Raw genomic sequence first — 22,498 nt, forward strand, 5'->3', positions numbered from 1 at the left:
GACAAAGGCCTACCTTGCTCCGGGCAGTCAAATGAAGGAGGGGACCTCCCACCGGCCTGGGTGCACTCAATTCCAGGTCCCCAGAGCCCAAACAGGCTGAGCTGTGGGATTTTGTGGCCCCAAAGACGGGAGGATGAGGCAGGGGGAGGGGGGGAGGATTCTGGGTGCAAGCTGGGAAGGGACAGGGAGAGAGAGGCGGTATCCGGGGAGAATAACCCCTGCAGGAAGAGCAGGAAGTGTGCTGGTGGCAGGGGGAGTTGTGGAGAGTCGGTGGTCCCTCTCCGGGCAGCTGCCGCGGTTCGGGCACTCACTCCTCACTCACCCCAAAGAACGATGGGTCCTCCTGCAGACTTTCAGGTCCCCTTGCAGGCCAAGCAGCTCTCAGACAAAGGCCTACCTTGCTCCGGGCAGTCAAATGAAGGAGGGGACCTCCCACCGGCCTGGGTGCACTCAATTCCAGGTCCCCAGAGCCCAAACAGGCTGAGCTGTGGGATTTTGTGGCCCCAAAGACGGGAGGATGAGGCAGGGGGAGGGGGGGAGGATTCTGGGTGCAAGCTGGGAAGGGACAGGAAGAGAGAGGCCGTATCCGGGGAGAATAACCCCTGCAGGAAGAGCAGGAAGTGTGCTGGTGGCAGGGGGAGTTGTGGAGAGTCGGTGGTCCCTCTCCGGGCAGCTGCCGCGGTTCGGGCACTCACTCCTCACTCACCCCAAAGAACGATGGATCCTCCTGCAGACTTTCAGGTCCCCTTGCAGGCCAAGCAGCTCTCAGACAAAGGCCTACCTTGCTCCGGGCAGTCAAATGAAGGAGGGGACCTCCCACTGGCCTGGGTGCACTCAATTCCAGGTCCCCAGAGCCCAAACAGGCTGAGCTGTGGGATTTTGTGGCCCCAAAGACGGGAGGATGAGGAAGGGGGAGGGGGGAGGATTCTGGGTGCAAGCTGGGAAGGGACAGGGAGAGAGAGGCCGTATCCGGGGAGAATAACCCCTGCAGGAAGAGCAGGAAGTGTGCTGGTGGCAGGGGGAGTTGTGGAGAGTCGGTGGTCCCTCTCCGGGCAGCTGCCGCGGTTCGGGCACTCACTCCTCACTCACCCCAAAGAACGATGGATCCTCCTGCAGACTTTCAGGTCCCCTTGCAGGCCAAGCAGCTCTCAGACAAAGGCCTACCTTGCTCCGGGCAGTCAAATGAAGGAGGGGACCTCCCACCGGCCTGGGTGCACTCAATTCCAGGTCCCCAGAGCCCAAACAGGCGGAGCTGTGGGATTTTGTGGCCCCAAAGACGGGAGGATGAGGCAGGGGGAGGGGGGGAGGATTCTGGGTGCAAGCTGGGAAGGGACAGGGAGAGAGAGGCGGTATCCGGGGAGAATAACCCCTGCAGGAAGCACATTATTTTTTTTAATTAAAAAAATATATCGCTCTATGATTCTGTCCACTCTACTTGAAGTTCATTGATACCTGCCTTATTACCTGCCAGGAGAATTTGTACCCTAGCTGACATTTATGTTTCCCTATGGCAATGATAAATTGCCTCTTTTTTGGCTTTCAATTGTCCCATATGTAATGGAATTCCATTTTATTCCACAGGTGTGGAAACCTGTTCTACACTATGCATTCTTCCTCAATATATTTCAAGCATACCTTCAGTCTAAACAGAAAGAGAAACTTTGTCCCAGGGCACAGAAATATTTGTTGCTTTAATTTGGAAATTACATGCATTTTAGGGACACTGTGGGCAGACATAGAGTGGATGGTAGTGACGAAATGTTAAATTCATGACTGTTTTCCCAGGAATTCTTTGAAATTAAGGCATTTTTAGAAGTAATGAAGATAAAGATATAAAGGATCAGGCTGTGTCATACTCCAGTGGGTCTTTACGTTTATTAGAGATAAAAGGGTGGATATGTACACAAAACACATTGAAACACTTGGGAAAATGCCACGTGACCATGGGAAGAGAATGGAACGATCCCAGTCGAAAGATATCCAGTGTTGCAGGCAGTCAGGATAAGCATAGATGCCCTCTTCTCTAGATATCTCCGAGCACGAAGCCCGTATGGCTTTGCTGATCTCTGCTTTGGATATCAATCTTCTCAAAGTGTTAGGGAATAAAGTAATTTTGCCATGGCCGCCCTGGAGAACTAATACAGATTGTGGAAACCTATTCAGAGTAGTCGGCTCAGCATTTGCGCTAAGCAAACAGAGCATCCAAAATTCTAACTTAAAGAGACATGAATGTTTAAAGCGACCCTCAGGATAGCTTGCTAAATTTGGAGAGCATGAACTTAGAACCTGCTCTGTGTTTTAACTTGTCGCGTTTGCTTTAAGGTAACATTCAGAAAATTAGCATTGCCTTTTCTACTATCACCTACTGTACGTGCTGTCGGTACAAGGCTTCGAGACTATTAATTGCCTCGTAGGTGTCAGAAACAGGAGAATCATAGCCTTTTGCTGCTTCTTTGAGGAGCAAGTATATAGGTAGAGTCATAGGTGACTATTTCTACCTACTTAAATGAAACCTATAAGTAAGAAAAGAAATGGAATGATTGAGCAAAGCAAGAAAATGAGCATATCTAAGTTATGTGAACTAACATGACCAAAGGAAATAATTGACTCTTATGCTCTTTAAATGAAGATTAAGGAAACCAATATAGAATATTAAATTTCACTTACTTCATTAGCCATTGCCTTTCAAATAAATCAGGGTTTCAATTGCAATTGTTTTGTTGAATTTAATTGATGGCTCATTGTTCAAAGTAAAAAAAAAAATAAAGCAATGATTTAATTGTATTTTCTAGACTCTTTATAATGTCATCTTTTTAATATTTATAATATAATTTATATTGGATTGGGATACATTCAATTTTGCATGAAAGTATCTAATACCTTGTCTTCTAACAATTTTACAGTTTTGTCTGTATTTATAAATATTTAATGGTGTATAGACAAATGCAATCATGTAAATTTTTCTACTGCCTTTTTTTCTTATATAACCTAACCTTCTCTCTCTCCAAAAATGTGTCCCTTAAATATAAAATGAGGAATAAAAGGAATTCTGTGATCTACTGGTACACACTGCTATATGTAGTGGTCAGATTTAATCTAGGTAGTTGAATTCCCCGATAGCTACGTCTGAGAAGCCCCTTATGAAATTGATAGGAGAGATTTGAACACCAGTTAAATGATTTTCCTCCTACCTATGCTAAGAAAATTAGTGCTTCCAAAGATTTTGTGTTTCTTTTTCCTCGTTGGTATTTTTGAAACACATTTTTAACTGTGTAGACCAGGTTGCTTAACTGACACCCATAATCTCCTGCTTCTGCCTCCTGGACCCTTAGGTTACAGGTGTGTGGCAGCACACTCAGGTGTAGTAGTGTCTAGAGATTTGATAAATTTTGTAAATAAAAACACGAATAGATATCAAATTTATGAAAATCGAGATGGGATATTTTCTTTCACAAAGGAAACAGTATTAAAAGTTTGCTAAGTTACACATATAATAACAACCATTTGAAAACTTAAGAATTATGTAAGGAAATAAAGGATAATATTATATAATGTAAGACTTTAGAAGGAAACTCACCACTGTATGGATAACTTCTTTTTCTTAGGTTGTAAATATTAATTAAAAATGACTTATTAAAAATGGTTTTAGACTATAAAGTTTGGGTAGTCCAACATTGGCTCTCTTATGCTAGAGGTTCTGAGCACCCAGTTACTGTTTAGTCTACATGACTGAGTCTCTTGGCTACCCAAATGTGGCGCTCAAGCCCTGTAGGGACCTGGGGAATCAGTAGTCCTACATCCACACTGGAATTCTGAAGTAGCCTCTCTCTGCCATTCCTGCTTTGAGTTTACTGTGATAACACCACAGGTCGATGAGCTCACCAGAGAGAATGAAAACAAATAAGCAAAAGCAGTATTTCTGTTTTCCATATCCTTTCATCTGGGCTGCCGCCAACAGTTATGATTCACTTTTGGAGTGGGTCTTCCCACTCCAAATAACATGATAAAAAAAAATCCTTCACAGATGTGCCCAGTAACTTGTATCTTAGTTAATTCTGGATCCAGGCAAGTTGACAGGATTGTAATTAATTATCACAATGTGGAACTATTTGAAAATTAATTATTAAAACCTAATTCCTTAGTAGTCACATAGATTAATATTATTTTAGTTGTTTCTAATTTAAAATACTTTTTTATTTTTATGTTTGTGTAAATAATTGGGAAACGGTAACATACATGACAGTTTAAACCCTTAATTGGTGAATGATAGCAAGATGTAGTAATTCCCTTAGTTACAGGAGGGATTAGTTGTGTGTCCTTGAAATAAATGAATTATTTTTTCCAGATCTACTTGACATAAAATGAAAACATAAAGAAATTTTGATTTTAAAGTCACTATGATTCTGAAATTATGACAAAATATTTGAATTATTCATAATTTGGTCACTTGAACATTTAATTGAGCAAGGCTATCATTGAAAAACATTTTCCTTTTCTTTACTTGTATTATAATTTAAATGATTAAATATTCCTTGAGTCTTTAATGAAAGAAATTTTTAAAGCTCATATTTCATTATTCCTCTTTTGGAAGATATATATATATATATATATATATATATATATATATATATATCCTGTATAATACAAAGTTTGAGCAAATACATGTTCATGAGAAGAAATAGAAAAATAGTATCTGGATTGCTCTTGAACTACTGCCTTAAATTCCAAGAGTGGCTAAGAGGGATAATTAAGGTATTGTCTACTAAGAATTTCACCTTAATGTATCTTTGTCCTAATGAAATGGAGGAAAGAATGTTACTATTGTATGGATGAAACCAATGGAACTTTGCAAACAATGAAGTGAAATAATGTGTCTCAAAAGTTCCCACTTTCTATTTGGTAAAGCCATTCATCCAACATGCCTTCCCACCTCAATGAACTATATTCTCCCAAACTGTGATCCAAAACAAACAGTTAGATCTTTAAGTTGCTTATTTCAGTATGTGGTCATAGCATAGAGACAATTTAATACACTCCCTGTGGGGAAAGGAACTCTATTTTGATATGCAAATACTTCTTTTACCTTGCAATACATGTATACTGCTTGGGAGGAAACAGATGTTAGACGGCAGGTTTGTATGCACCATTGTGGTTTATGGAACTTTTACAGGAGAAATAGACAGTAGCAACAATGTAGAATCCCATTAGGTGGTTATCTTACAGAAAAATGGCTATCTGGAATGACAACATAATCCTAGTCCTCAGAAATATTGCCTAGACTACTGGACTGTCTAGAGATAGCTGCTTCTCTGTGGCCTGGTACCTGACTCTTAGAATGTGAGCAAAAATACTCACATGAATAAGAAAAATTTAAAAAGAGTACACAGCAGCCATCTGTAAACACATTTCTATTCCCCGAATGACTACAGACAGAATGTTTACTAAGGACAAGGAGTTTCCCTAGAGGACTAGTTGAAGAGGCATGGGGAAAAATCCTGAATTATTTCTTAACGAATCGTGTACACCTGAATATTGGAATATTAAGAAAATCACCTTCACAGCTCAAACTCTTGATTGGGAAAATGGTTTGGCTTGAAGCTTATGCTCAGTTATGCTCCTAAGCGAAGAGAGTAGCCCATTTCACACCTTAGCCGTCAAATCTCAGTAGATGAAAAACATGCGGCTGCACAAAAAGTTTCGATGTATTCCTGAAACAAATGGTGTGTGATAAAAAAGCTCATTTGCAGATCGTTGCTAATTGTGTCTCCTATATATCCCTTTGCTCCGTTCCATGTGAATTACAGTGGTAAAACTGATTATGTATTTCAATGGAGGAAAAAAATTACTGCCTATGCACAATAAAATTTAATGGCCTCTTCCTGAGTAATGTTTAACATTGGTTCCAATGGCTTAGGACAAGTTTCTTGGTGGAATTGTGAATAATTATGTATTCACATGTGAACCAAAGTGAGAAGAGATTAGAGTTCTATTTCAGGGACACTAGAACTGCCAGATATTATAAATAAAATATAATGAGTAGAAAGCAACTAATGTCCTGATTACTCCTCTGAAATATTATTATAGTAGTTCCTGAAATGTGATTTCCCCTCTTCTAAATGGCTCTGAAAACTTTGAGACATTCCTTCTGCCTTTTTGTATTAAGTGGTTAGAAGATGGATCTTGGTTAATGCATTTTCTTATAGCCAGATATAGCAATCATCGTATGAAGGTGCTTCCTAAAATAATACTTGGCCGTGTTTCAATAAGTTGTATTATGAATCTGTGCACCTTCATCTCAGGTGTTCTCGGGGTTAGACGCATAAACTCACAACTGCCTACTTCTACACGGAGTACCCTAACCAAATCAGGCTATCTGCCATCATCCCATGCTATTCCCATTCTGTGGGGCAGCCTTGGCCATATTCTATTAATATTACAACAAAAGGCTGTTACTTGCTTTGTGATGACTTAGGATCCCGAGTTTCCCTCATGCAGTTAGGGAGAAGCTAACCTTCAGCCCGAAGCTGACCTCCAACCCAAATCTTTTAAAAACCATGTCGGCTCTATCTTACCTGCATGTTGCATGACCTTCTCTGCACTCTCCCAAGTAGATGTCCAAAAGTATGTTTCTGTCCTCAAGCTTTTTCCTGTGGAACACACCATGGGATGCCAATTGTCCATAGAAGTTATTAAATTAGGTACTGCCTGACCTGTTTTCAGGTCTTTACTGGCTCTTTAAATCTGAAGAAAAAAAATTGCATTGACCCTAAAACAACTAGAAAAGAGAACACATTTAATGGGGTTCTCATTCTCTTACTGTCCAATTTGTTCCTCAGTTACTTGATTAACCTTTTCACTTGGACTTCTAGTGCTAGATTACAAAACAGACTTCAATAGCCACTTTTCTCTGGTGCTTATCCCTTCTTGTAGATTAAACTCTGCACTTCTGCTTCCAGCTTCTCTGCTTCTGGGTCATCATTTCTTTTAAGAATACATCCAGTTTCCATTTGCTCAGACTGCATAAGATTATAGGGACAATGAGGCTGTGTTTTATTTTCTTTTGTCTTAGTAAAACATAAAGTAAGAGAAAATAAGAAAATATATTTTCTTGGATCATGGAATAGAAATGTTTCAAAATATTATGAATAATCTACAGAATACTATTACATAGTAGTACCCAAAGGACCCCCAAAGAGAAGAATTTCCTTAGGAAAGGGCTTTTCTTAAGTACTTAATCAAACATTAAAGAGGATGCACACTGCAGGAGCCATGAATGTAAGAGTGAAAATCCATGCAGGGCCATCAGCAGAAGGCTGAGTATGAACAGATGCATTATGGATGAGAAAGTGGTGGTTATTTTTTCTGCTGCTGTTGGTCTCATGCTAACTGATGGGTTAAGATACTGCCTTCTCTCAAGATGCTTTAATTTCTTAGAATAATTCAATTATAAACTAAATGTATTATCTTTTCCAATTAAGTAGATTAAAACCTTTAGAATTAGTAACAATTTAAAACTAGGAATAATAAAAGAAAATATGAACAAACGTTTTTGCATATATACACATAATATATTTATTATATAATAACAAAGTAGAGATTATTTAACATTTCTTCCTCTACTTCCTCCTCTTCCTCTCCCATAGAGAACATCAGAGAACAGACTGGGGCTATTCTGATTCTCTTATTAAAGTATAGTAAGAATAAAGAATATCTTACAATTATATATTTACTCTTCCTGACCCTCTTTATAGCAGTTTACATAGATCTAACTGAATCCCTTTAACAAATCTAAAAGCCAAAGCACATCTTTTTTTCTGTTTTAAGGACAAGTTAAGGATAGGGGCTGAGATTAATCTGACCAATAATAGTTACACAATATGATGAGATAACTATGCAAAGAACTTGGGAAGAGATTCTGAAGATAGAGCAAAGACTGGCTGCTTACTTCACTAAGAATCCTTTTTTTTTCTTTTTTTTTTCACCTTGGAAGACAGACTATAAATGATGGTAAGAGTGATTAGGTACGAAGCAGAAAGTATGAGGATATGACTAGTGGGAGGGTACCTTGTGAGGCTCCTAGGCCAGGGCTAAGGGGAATGAACTCCTGTTTTCCAACCTCTCCAATCCACTTTCCATTGTCTGGACTGCAGACAATGTGGTTTTGATGTGGGATGTCCTTATGTATATGTGTTGCTTTTATTTGTTGATGAATAAAACTATTTTGGATTTTGGTGAATGACTTAGAGTAAAGCCAGGCAGGAAAACTGAAAAGAGATTTATATAGAGAGTAGGAAGTGTCAAAACTGCCATGTAACTGCTGAAGGGGAAAGACACCAGAACATTACCCATATGCCACAGCCTTCTTGTCTGAGTTTTCTGTCCTGCCTGGTTCCTGCATTTATTAAGTCCCAAAGAAATCACACAGAGGTCTACATTAGTTATAAACTGATTGGCACATTAGCTCAGGCTTCTTATTAACTCTTATAAATTATATTAACCCATTATCATTATTCTTGACTATGTTAGCCACATGGCTCAGTACCTTTGTCAGAGAGGCAGTTACATCTTGCTTCTTCTGTAGCCGGGTCACAACTGCAGAGGAATGGGCTTCCTCCTTCCCACAATTCTCCTTTTTCATTGAGTCACCTCTACTTCCTGTCTGGTTGCCCCACCTATACTTCCTGCCTGGTTACTGGCCAATCGGAGTTTATTTAAAATATAATTGACAGAATACAGACCATTCTCCCACACCACAGCCTTGTTTTGATACTTATACTAATAGAAATATGTTAATCCAAGATGTACAAGCTTGCTAGGAATATGCCTGAGCCATTGATCAAACAGTGTCTACTACTTTGCTTGACTAATATTCTATTTGGAACTTTTTCTAGAGAAGTATGCCTTAGACACTAAGTAATTTACAGAGAGTGGTATACCAAAAGATGCAGCTGTCTTAGAATTAGTAGGAAAATATGGATATTCTATTAATAAGAAAGCAAAGTGTAGCTACAGAGAAATGATTAAAGGTAAAATATATGAATCAAAGTAGAATGAAAAGAAGGTCCTTTCCAAATGATAGGTGATGTGTTTCCAAAATGTAATTATAACTAGTCAGACAGCATACTTTGGTATATGTGAGATCTGTAATGAATCGAGCCTTTCATATCTACACGTCACAAATGAGCTTAATTGTTTAATAATTATTTTTTCAAAGTTATATTTGTACCAAGGTGATGTATGTATATTTTTAATATTAAATTTTATCTAAAAATTTAAATGTGCTGAGAATACAACTGTCATTCCTATCAAAACCTTTCCTTGAGATGCTTGTATCACATTGCATATTTGAAAAAGTAGACACATTCAGCACATTTGAAACAGGCAAGCATAGAAAGTGGCTGAGCTACCTGGGATTCTATTTGCCTTAATTTATTCACAAGACTTCTTCTAACAGTGTCCATGGTTTCCTAGGTAACTCCTCTGAGCACCCAATATATACAAATACCATGTTCCTAATATTGTACCTACCAACCTTTGGAAACCTGAGACTCTCACAAGCACCTGGCTATACTAATAATTTTTTTAAAGAATGGGAATGAATAACTCACCCTACCAACCCCATTTCTGTCCAAAAAATCTTTCATAACATATAATGAATTTAAGGGAAATGGGCTGATTTTATATATACTGACTGGTTGTAGCTGCATGGTCAATGAGCATAATTCTGAGAAAATTTCAGGGAGAATCCTCAGTTACAATCACATGTCTGTGCATAATTGGATATTCATATGGTTAAGATCACATCCATCAAGGTAAGGCACAGTGAGTCAAAGGTTACATAGTCTAAGCCTGTCCATCAGAACCAAGAATGATGGAGACGGTTACTCTTAGAAACCAAACTCATCCTTCTCTAATATCCTGTAAAAGCTACACCCCAAAAGCAGGGCTAGGCCTTGAGTTCTCACTCCTTTAGTCAGTCCCATTCTTATCATTCTATATCTTTCCTGTTACTCTGTTCTTAAATAATGTCCTTGCTATTTTGAATTGTGCATGTAATTTTATTTCATTTTTTTCTAAAACCATATTTCTATGTGTAACCTAGCTGTCCTGGAACTCATTCTTTAGACCAGACTGGACATAAACTCAGAATTCCACCTGCCTTTGACTCCCCAGTGAAAGGATTAATGGTGTGCACCACCACCACCTGGATCAATTCTTTGACTAAACACGAAACTAAGGAAACACAAATCCAGACACTGACCACCAGACCACCAGTAATACATTACTAAATCATTTCAATAATTCTTCAACATTTATTTTCTAGCACATATTTCTTATGCTGAAAACATTCATATTGACTCACTGATATAAACAAAACAGATGAGATGGATATATATGTAATTCAGGGTATGAAATCTTCAAATCCCTGGCACACTACATACTCAGGTCATTGCTTTAGTCTACAGCTACAGTAATGTTATTGACTGGTTGCAGAAATGCAATGAACAAGTATATGCATGTACTTCATTGTCACAGGTAATTAGCAGCAATTATTGATGAATCCTAACCATGATGAAAGTTATAAGTTAAAATTTCCATGAAATGCAATGTTAAGTTTTAAAATTGCAAAAGATAATTGCATTTATTTATAAAAATGTATTCATTATGATTGCCTTATTTTACTTTTCCAGTTTGTTGGAAACCAATAATCAATTTATCTCAATATTTACATTTCATCTTGTATCATTTTGATTTCATATCCTTTCTCCATGTCAAAAGGCTTAGAAATTCACGTTAATTTCTGTTTTTCTTCCCAAGTTGTGTAAACTTTCTAAATAGTTCTCTTCAGTCATTACTTGGAGCAAGAACCACAAATATTTGCTTTGCTCTGCTGAAAGGGCTTGCACCCAGGGGCTCACAGTCTTGCTTTAGGAATCTATTGCTAATAACGGTTGTCTCATCAGCAAGGCTAAATTGTAATATCAAGAGTTTTCATTCCTCTAAGCAAAGTGTGGAATTAGGATGGTTTCAAAGCTTTAAGTACCCATCAATGGGAGAATTTCCTAAAATTTCCTAAAGGACATGTTATGTTTTTCTCTATTCTGTGTGTGTTGTGTTTTGTAAATTCCATGTGAGCAATCTAGAAGACTAAATAGAAAAACGATCTTACAATATAACAGAATATATTGTTATGAAGGCCCTTTAATCAGGTCTGAACTTATATGGTAGAGAATGTTGTGAGGAAGACCTTTAACTCCAGATTTTTCCCTTTGAATGTTCAGGAAATTCTAAGGTGAACTTCTGTTTCCTGCAGAGCAGCTACCAAGAGCAACTTTCTCAACAGCTGTGAAGCAGCAAATGAAATATTGACTGAGTTTATTGTCATTTAATTTGCAGTGATTTCAGTGTTTCTCAAGTGGCAGGCAAGACACAGGGTATAATTCATTTGTTCCCTTCCTCATAATCTGACATTGCAAGACTACATTTCACATGTTAACTGAAACACAGGAAGGTTAATGCAGATTTTGAAAGTAATTAGTAAATAAACATCATACCATACATTTTTCCTGAATATGTTTTAAAGTTCAATATTAAATAGTTTATGAGTTACCCTTCTTTTTTGATGCATGTTTTTGAATGGATTTTATAAGTGTCCTAAAGATGTTTATACCCAGACGTTGAAATGTAATTTCAGTTTCTTAATAAAGCAGTGTTTTGTTGGTTGTCTCTAAAATCTTGGGTATTACAGTTTTGCTTGTAAAACTTTTCCTTTCAGGCTCAAGGGAACTCTTACAAAGTCTCCAAACGGGATCTTGAATTTTTATCCTTTAGGGATTCCAAGTCTTCCACAGTCTAAAAATATTTTAGACCATTCCTAACTTTTATTTTTATTTTGCATTGGCTGTTGAAGCACTCAATGCAAGTTTATGTAATTTAGAGATCTTGTGTTTCTCTGACCTCTCAACTCTACAGATATCCACCATATCTGTAGTCCATTTAGATACCAGCAACGATAATTTACTAGATATCCTCCATGTGAATTTTCTATGATTGAATAGACTTTATGAATGAATAGACTTCATTCATGGCATCTTCCTTCCTTTATAAATAGTAATGCTTCTCTGTTAAATTGGTGAAGTTGAACTAAATGGGGTAGAATGAATAGCATTAAAGGAGACCAGAACCATGAGAGAGAATCAGAAGCCCAGAGAATAGATGGTAGATAGTCACCAGTGTATTGGTGATCCCGGCTCAGGGCTTGATGAGGTAAAGTGGGTTCAACAAGTCAGACATCCTATTGCATGTTAATTAGCAGTTTATGATTGGTGGACATAGCAAACCCAAGATTTTGGACACAGAAATTTACTGTTTACTGAAACTTGACTGTTTACCCTGCTGAACAACCAGAATGATAGCTATCTTTGATAAATGGATCTGTGAGGATTTCCTAACGTGAAGCATAAAGATAATATTATTTTTCATTTTACCATGCCTAGGCAAAGCTTTTCTATTGTAAACAATTATATTATGTTGACACAGGTGACTGAATTTAATATTTCTAATAACAATGCTGTATTTGATGAATACGGTTATAGGCCTGATGTAGTGTAATACAAAATCATTTTATTACATCTTCCTTTGAGAAATTAAAAAGGAATATAACTTTAAAATGTATTGGACTAAGAAATGTAGAAAAAAGGATAGGAGATATTTCCTAAAATGGGCTTTCCATTTTAGGCCATTATTTCTTAAAGAAAAAATAAAGATTATTGCTTCCAAGGAAGTTTAAAGTGGTCATGTTAGAAATTTTATTAAAGTATAGTATAAAATCTTTTTTTTTCATATACAAAATTTTATTTTTTTTATTTTTTTTCTCATGGTTTATTTTTTTTTATATTTAAAAATTTCCATCTCCTTCCCTCCTCCTCCCCCCTCCCTCCCCTCCTCCTCCCCCTTCCCTCCCCTCCTTCTCCCCCTTCCCTCCCCTCCCCTCCACCCATACCTCCCCTCCCTCCCTCTCAAGGCCAAGTAGCCATCAGGGTTCCCCACTCTAAGCTAGTATAAAATCTTAAAGTGATGTTAATGACTCGTCTCTTGCCCTTTGAGATATTTTCAAGCTTTTAACATTTGATGTACCTTGTGAGTTTACACAGTGGGGTAAACCAAAGAAAATTTGGCAAATATCTGACCAAGCTATTCATGTGTTCAGATTCCCTGGAACTGACAAGTAGTTGAACCTGCTTTAGGAAATGATGTTGTAAGTTGAACAAATTATATAATATTAAGAAGTGGTACATGGCCAAGTTGTGGTGGCACACGTCTTTAATCCCAGCACTCAGGAGGCAGGCAGATCTCTGTGAGTTTGAGGCTAACCTGGTCTACAAGAGCTAGTTCCAGGACAGGCTCCAAAGCTACAGAGAAACCCTGTCTTAAAAAACCAGAGAGAAAGAGAGAGAGAGAGAGAGACAGAGAGAGAGAGAGAGAGAGAGAGAGAGAGAGACAGACAGAGAGAGACAGAGAGAGAGACAGAGAGAGAGACAGAGAGACAGAGAGAGAGAGACAGAGAGAGAGACAGAGAGAGAGACAGAGAGAGAGACAGAGAAAAATTTTTTTTCAATACAGGGTTTCTTTGTAGCTTTGGAGTCTGTCCTGGAACTAGCTCTTATAGATCAGGCTGGCCACACTCTCACAGAGATCCATCTGCCTCTGCCTCTGCCTCCTAAATGCTTGGATTAAGGGTATGTACCAATACCACCCAGCTTCAGATAGGAAAAAATATAAATAACAAAGAATATATGCAGTTCCATAACAACATGATTACTAGCATGAAAAGATTACTTGATAGCTCTTTGTAGAATGGGAAGTATTTTGTTTTGTAAACCTGTTGATACATGTATTTTACTTACATAAGTGTTATGACTGTGTCTTATTTCTCTGAGATGTCTCCCTCTATATTTAGCACTAAATAACCTTGAACTCTTTATTATCTTGACCCTGCTTCTCAAATACTAATGTTTCAGGCTTGCACGAGTTTATCTGATATATTTTTCTCATTACAGAGAAAAAGAAAAGTTGACAGTGAGGGAATTGCTAAAATGTGTTATTTTTTTCAAGGAAATGTCAGTGCTCCATAGGTTTACTTTACTATTTCATGCAGAAGAGTTTGGGTTTGCCATATATCTCCAGAATTCATTGCAGTACTCACGTGGCATGACCTAGCTCCACCTTGGGGAACTTGGCCTTGGGGAAGTTAATATCCATGTGCTTCAGTTTATTCATGGGTAAAATGAATGGTGAAAGAAAGCCCAGACTATGATACTCAGTAGTATACCTAGAGAAGCACTTGAAACAACTTGGCATAAAACATAGCTATCATACATAGTATCAACTGTTATAGGGGAACAGAAAAATTAAAAGAGGAAATTTCTATATAATAGTCCCAATTTTATTTAAAAATTTTTCTCTTAACTCAACAATACCTTAGGAGGATCCAGCATACTTTGATATTTTCATTGTTTCAGTATCTTCCATGGAGTTAAGTCTATGATGTTAAAAAAAAAAAAAAAAAAAAAAAAAAAAAAAAAAAAAAAAAAAAACCTCCAAATATGCGTTGGTTTTAATGCTGTAGTCTGGAAGTGAAAGTCAAATAAAAAACATTCATCCCTACATATAACCCAAGTTATCAGAGCTATGTAAACCCCAGAACGACAAGGCAGTCAGATACACTTTTATTCAACTTGGGCCTTTGTTTCCTAGCACATACTGTGCTGTAACTGATGATAGCTGAACCCAATATGACGAGTGACAGAAGGAACCATTATCAGTAGCACCCACTCCACCCCACCAGCCTTTTGATTAAGTTGCTGAGATATAAACATCATCTATAATTGTGTTCTTTTAACTGAAGATAGATGACCAAATTAGTCATTGTGCCACAAGCATTGCTAGCTCGTGTTTATCATTTCCACTGCCAGATTTCAGAAAAACCAAAACAAAAATTTCTACCTTCTTTGAGTTAAGGGAGAGTGTGAAGTTGAGAAAAGACAGAGCAGCAGGCAGCAGGCAAAGGATGAAGTAATTTCCTTTGGTAGGAACAGCTGTAGATCTAGACAAGAAAGGGGCAAGAAGTACATTTATGTCATGGATGGAATTAATATAAATCCCCAGTTTTACCCAGATGGTGTGATTTCACAAGTTTCATTTTACAACACTCATTTTGGTGGTAAAATGGTCAATTTCTGTACTGGATCATACTTGTAAATTTTCTAGCAAAGTGTCAAACTTTTCATGTAAATACTTCCAAAGCAAACCTTATTTTTAGCAGCAACTACAGGAAGAAGCCTTGAGCATCTTCTTTGGAGACATTTATGTAACTGTTTTCTGTAAGAACTGAAAAGGAGAAAAAAAAGAAATAAAAAATAATCGAACATGTTGTGAAGGAACATTCCGCTAACATGGCTGAATTAGTCTGAAACTAAATTTCAATCCTTCCTAGTTACTTTGAAGGTTTTAATTAACTTTACATTGCAATGCTTCAGAGCTGCTCAACTGGTGGAAATTTCACCTTCAAGTGAACTTTGGCTGGGTGTTATTACACACAAAGCCCACCTTTGAATAACCAACAAGAACGGTGATAAACACCACAAGATTTTTTTTCTGAATTATAGATGGATATACAAAGAAAAATAATGGTCTACTGCTACTGCTGTAAGGTTTGCTGTGGGATGGAGGAGGTCAGAGCTTTTAGTGTTTTTTATATAAAGTGATGAAATGTCCCGTTGATGGTGACATTTGAACACTGACCTAAAGTTATCAAGTCATGCAGTATTGATTATGTGCTACACAGAGTTTAGTCATGGGAAAGCAGCTGTCAACCACAGTAATTTATTGTTTGATTGAACAACTCAGTAGTATACCTGGTTTCTGGAACAAACATAGTTCTGAAAATTCAGATGAACTGTTAAGGTGAATGTTTAGTTCCACTTTTTTTTTCTTTTCTTTTTTTTTTTTGGACATAGGGTTTCTCTGTGTAGCTTTGGTGCCTATCTTCTAACTAGCTCTAATAGACTAGGCTGGCCTCAAACTCACAGAGAATCGCCTACCTCTGTCTCTTGAGTGCTGGGATTAAAGGCATGTGCCACCACCACCCGGCTTGTCTTACTTTTTAATCCATGGAGTTGAACTTTGAAACTCACAATTGAAAAAATATGTATGTGAAAAGTTGGTAAAGTAGGGATGGATATTTGGGATTTCTCAAGGATGCAGACTAGTTTGGAATGTGCAGTCCTAATGACCATACCTAGTGCTACTACTTGGGCTACGGGTAGTACTTTGAAATGATTAACTGAATTTATTAAATGCTACTCCATGATAGAAGGCTGATGGGTCACTACTTTCTAGTAAAACTTTTAGAGTAGCCAGGTGGTGGTGGCACACGCCTTTAATCCCAGCACTCAGGAGGCAGAGGCAGGTGGATCTTTGCGCGTTTCAATCCAGCCTGGATTGTAGAGTGAGTTCCAGGACAGCAATAGCTATACAGAGAAAACCTGTCTCAAAACATCCCCCCCGATAAAAACACCCAAACACTCAGCCTATCTTTAATATAATATCAATGTGAATTATTCATTACTTCGTACCATTTGTATGTATTATAGTTCTCCAGAAAAATAATACTGGCATTGTTTATTTTCTCATTTTTTTTTATTAAAAATTTCCATCTCCTTCCCTCCTCCTCCCCCTTCCCTCCCCTCCCTTCCACCCATACCCCTACTCCGCCACTCTCCAAGCCAAAGAGCAATCAGGGTTCCCTTCACTATGTTAAGTCCAAGGTCCTTCCAGCTCCCCCTAAGTCCAGGAAGGTATGGTGGAGGAGGACTGAGAAACCAAGGACAATGGCAATGAACATGAACTCTACAGCATGGATGGGCTCACTGTGAGCCTTGTCAGTTTGGTTGCTCACCTTCCTGGCATTGATTTTTTGTAAGCAGAGTCTTCTTTTGTGTTTCCTTGTGGCTCAGATTTGATTAATCCCACAGAAACCATATTAATTACAACATTTTTTGGCCAATGGCTCAGGCATATTTCTAGTTAGTTCATATATCTTGAATTAACCCATTTCTATTAATATGTGTATCATCACGAGTGTGTGGCCTACTGGTAAGTTGCCTAAGTTTCCAGCATGTCCTGTTCCTTTAGAAGCTACATGGTATCTCCTTGACTGCGCCTGGTCTCTCTCTCTCTATCTCTTCCAGTCTGGCTTTACTCTGCTAAGCCACTGACCAAAACAACTTTATTCATTAAGCAATAAAGTATCACATATACAGAAGGTCATTCCACATCAGTATGGAAAAAGACAAATGCTATTCACATGCCTATATAATATACACAACGAAAATATCCAATTATGTATCTCCACATCGAACTTAAGAAATATACATATAGGCACCCACAGTATTTTCTTAGTAAATATTTTTAATTCTTAAAGAACTGCATACAACATGTTTGGTAGTATTCACCCAAACTCCTTTAACTCCTCCAAGATCTACCCCTATTTTCTTGTTCCCAACATTACATCCCCTCTTAAAAATTTCAATAACGATTAACTTCGTTTTGTGCTGTCCATTTACTGCTAGGTACGGTGCCTTCCACTGAAGAGTGGTTGACCTACTGTGGCGACACCTTATAAACTGGTTTTCTCCCTCCATAAGAAGCTAGAAACTCCACCCAGTTCCTTAAATAGGAGTGAGGGCCCCAAAGCCGCTTTCTACTCTGTAGTAAAAAGTTGACTGGCTTGGTTTTGTAGGAGTGTTGTGCAGGCAACCATAGCTACTTGTGCTTCTGAATGTAAGGCTCAGAAGATTTGTTCTTTAATTTTTTTAAGGAATTGGATCACAGAATATAGGCAATAGGGGCTTGTGAATCATGTGACTGAAAAACTTAAACAGCACTCAATATATTTTGGGGTTGATTTCTTGAACAAAACACTAGATTTTGTTTGTTGTTTTTTGTTTTAAGCCTATCATTGAAAGAGATTTATGGTAATATGAAGGTCAATTAACTATAGCTCTGACCACATCTGCAAGATCCCTTGAAAGTAAAATAGACATTATAGTTTAGCTAAATAGTCTGGAAGAATTTACCCTAGCTGATGAGATTAACCTGTAGACTGCATTAAAGACATCAAGATGGCTTTAAATAAATAAAATAGAATAAAATAAAAAGTTCAAATTCTTTGTCCTACTCTCATCTTTATCTAGAACTTCGTAATAATTTGAATAATGTATTTTATTATATGAGGTATAGTAAATATAATATGAAAAAATTCAAGATAATGTCTAGTTGCCATAATTTTCCTCCAGTGAAAGTCCTGTTCTTAGCATAATACAAAAAATTAAAAAAACATACGAGTGAAAATTCTTTGAAGATCATCCTTACACAAGTAGGTCAGTATGAGCATAATATTATATTGTATTTATTTTAATTTATGCGTAGTGAGATGTATGTGAGGTAGCATATGCATTCCAATAATTTGCAAATCCATCACAGTGTCATGTCTACAAATTCTCTTTCATGGTGGAAGTGATTTAGATGGATTTGTAGTAAAATATATACTTAACTATCAGAAGAATACTTATCCTAAGAGAAGGAAAATGAGGAGTCAACAGATTTTCAGAATTAATTGAAAACTAAACAGAATTTTCTCAGATATAACATGATGTTCTATGACAGTCTATTTACAAATTGCTACTAACAATCTGGTGCTGCCTATAATATACATAGGTAATTATAATGGAAATGTAGAGATTCATAATTAGAAGGAGCAGTCTTTCACAGACTTTCATTTTATTTGATTATTTTACTCTGAATCAAAAACAATGGCTGTATTATACAAATGTGAGTAGTAAGAACTGGCAATCATTTTGGTTTATTATCTCTAAAAAATCATGCATAAGTTCATAATTTAGGAGCTAAACCACTAAGACCATCACTAAATACATAGTTAAGACCATGAATTATCAACTAATGGTATCTTAAAAGATTAGATAGTAATGTTTATTTCTTGTCCATATGGCATGACATTTATCATTGTGTTCTCATTGTTAACTGGATAATGCATAAAATTTTTCTATCAATGAATTCAGAGCAAGTCAAAGACTGATGTACTGTGTTTATTTGGTACTTGCCTAGAGAAGTTACATAATATATTGCACTTCTTGGATCTATTGTAAAAGATGTATTAGGGGAATAGAATTTGATAAGCATCAATGCCTGCTAGGAATTATTTTAACAGAAGAGTTGAAGATACTGATACACTGAAGATAATATTCTTGTGCTGAAGAAACTACTTGATATTTTTGCTGTAGTAATCCATATTAAACACATGTTACACTGAACATATCTAAATACATACAAATATACATGAATAAAAGGCATATACATACAAAGGAACAGAGAAAATAGAGGTAATAATACCCACAGGTTTTATTAAGGTCAATCATCAGCTTTGTTGTGATGCCAGATATAATTCTGTAAATTGTTACCATTAGGAATAAATACTTAGACACTGAATGACTTCATAAACTGCCCAAGAATCTGGAAATACTTTAGAATTTATAGTAACAAACAAGACAAATTTTAATCATCAATTGTAGTTGAAACATTTATATCAACCCTTCTCTCCCTCCTCCCTGAGGCTCAGGAAAGGTCACAGAAGAGGAAGTGGAAAACCTGAAGGAGCCAGAGGATGAGGTGACATGCTATGAAATGTGAATGGCTGTCTTTTGGTCATGATATAGCTTTGACAAACAGGAAGTGATAGTTATGTGCAGAAGATCAAGCAAATTATTAATTCCAGCAAGGATGAGGGAGCGTCCTTGGGCAGAGGAACTATCTGAAGTTGAAACTTGCTAGGGTAGAGAGAATCACGATTTTTGGTACTTGGTAGGCTGCTCAAATGTCAGTGGATAACCACACAACAACGAGCTTAGGGGTAGCCTGAATTGGGCTCAGTGTTCTTTAAAATAAAAACTATAGGACATGAGGTTGGAAATAAATATGTTACAGGAGGTCCGGAAAAAGTTAATAGAGAAGTGGGATACATGTGATTCAGATACATTTTTAATGTGTTTGAAATTTTCAAAGATTATAAAAAGGAACATTGAGGCTTACCTCATATGCATTCAGATGTTGGACAAATTATGATGCTATTGAATAGAATAAAATGTAAGTGGAGTAACATATTTGAGAAATATTCTTGGATCTGTGGGGGCTATTTGTCGGTCAGTAAAATTTATATATTGGCTTATTGCTAAACATAAAGTCAACTTTTGGTATTGAGTTTACTGTCATCAGAAAAATATTTGCAGCCTAGAACATTCATAAGTACTTATATAATATTTTCTGCTTTTAGAATGGAATATACAGCCAGAAAAAGCAACAAAGGTCATAAAAATTACATCATATATCCCTTAGTGTTCCCACTGAATTGCTCATGTCTAATAATATTGCCAGTAATTGATAGCACCACATCTCTTCTTCTTCACTGAAGAATCTTGCTGAATTAGTTCCTCCCACAGAAGACAATTCTCAAAACCCAGGCTCCAAATTCAATGAAACTATATAATATAAATTTTAATATCAGTGATCCCAAGTTTCTAGTTTTAAACTATTTCTCCAAACTGTTATATTAAAATGAGAGATACCTGAATTTCTAAAGTCTAAAGATAGAGAGACATTGGCTTAAAATTCAATCACAACAGTGGAAAGGGATCACAGGTTTGTTAGTTTTCTTTTGGAAATTGTAGAGAATGATTTGTAAGTCTTTCTCTCTAATTGATAAGGTAGCTAAAGCTGTCTCTTGCATATTAAATCTTCATACAACTAAAAGAAACTTCTGAAAATAACTATATCAATCACTTTCCCCTATTAAGCAATTTAGGGTGAGAACAGCAGTGAAATAAGTCAACTGTACAACTCCTTAAAGCCTTAAAGGTACAGAGACACTCACTGAGCTTGGCAGCACATGTTATAGGCAGGAAATGGTGGAAGTGGCTGCAGCTTATCATGCTAGCTTACATTCAGAATGTTTAAATTCAGAAGGAAAAATCAGATAAATCCTTGAGGATTAACTTGTATTTATTTATCAATATAAGCTTTTATTTTGTTTATTAATCAAATGTGTGATTTATTAGTGTACCCCATTCCTGCTTAGATGTGTTTATGTTCATAAGCATTGATGTAATATTTAGAAAGACTTTATATAGAATCTTTGATCATAGAAAAAAATAATAAAACCCCAGAGACAGATATTGGGGTTCAAGCTGAAGAACAGAAAAGCGAAGAAGCAAGTCACTGGCTCTTGCCTCTACCTCAGTCAGAAATGGATTATCCTGCCTTCGCAAAACATCAGACAGACTGTCTCCTCCCCTTTTATAGTCCTCTCTAGTGCTGAGATTGAAGGTGTGCATCACCACTGCCCGGCTTCCATGGCTAACTAGTGTGGCTGCCGGGATTAAAGGTGTGTGCCACCAGTGCCTGGCCTGTATGGCTGACTACTGTGGCTGATTTGCATTTTGATCTTCAGGCAAACTTTATTTATTGAAACACAAATAATATACCATTATATTTAATTATTGTTTTGGTGCTGAACACACTACATAATTCCTCGACAACTGAGTTACATGCAGAGTTCACATGCATGATATATGATCATATATGTACACAAACATATATACACATATATTAATATATATATATATATATATATAAACTGTATTTTCATTTCTTAGCTTTTATTTTTCCTTTGTCTATTTAGGTTTAGACTTACTAGTAGAGAGGGTAATTATGGAGGAAGGTTGAGAGGAATGAGTGCTCAGGCCATGGAATATATGTGTAGGGATGGAGCGTCTAGTCTAATCAATTATCTCAAGTCTGTAAAAAAAAAAAAAAAAAGACCCATAAATGTGGGCTATTATTTTTAGCTTACATTATTACTTGTTGTAATTGTCACAATTCAATGTGACTAAGATGTGTACCAGTCTCACTGACTTGTAAGACCTAAAGTGAAGAGGATGAATGATGTATTTCAAAGGATTGTTTTTTTTTAAATTTTGAATTGATGGATGTGACAAAAAACAACAGACTATAGCATTTCATATATCTTGGGCTCAAGTTTATATTATTGAGCCTTGTGGAGATTTTCTGGGCATTCTTTCTTCTATTTTACTCATTTATTGAGCCAGTAGAGCAGAAAACATCAAAATCATCCTTTCAGTATTATCATACTACAAAACAAGTTTTCCCTCCTTTGTAGTAAGCTTCTTACAAAAGTAAGCAGTGCTTCCTTCAATGTCAACATATTGGCATTTGTGAGATATTTGCATTATTTGAATTTACCTCAATTTTAATTTTAATATTCTTTAAGCGGTATTTTTTGTTATTTTACGTTTATGCTCATTCTTATCTAGATTCTTTGTTTTTTATCGCTAATCCTCAAGAA

The sequence above is a fragment of the Arvicola amphibius genome, chromosome 10 (assembly GCF_903992535.2).
Source record: "Arvicola amphibius chromosome 10, mArvAmp1.2, whole genome shotgun sequence".
Taxonomy (NCBI): Eukaryota; Metazoa; Chordata; class Mammalia; order Rodentia; family Cricetidae; genus Arvicola; species Arvicola amphibius.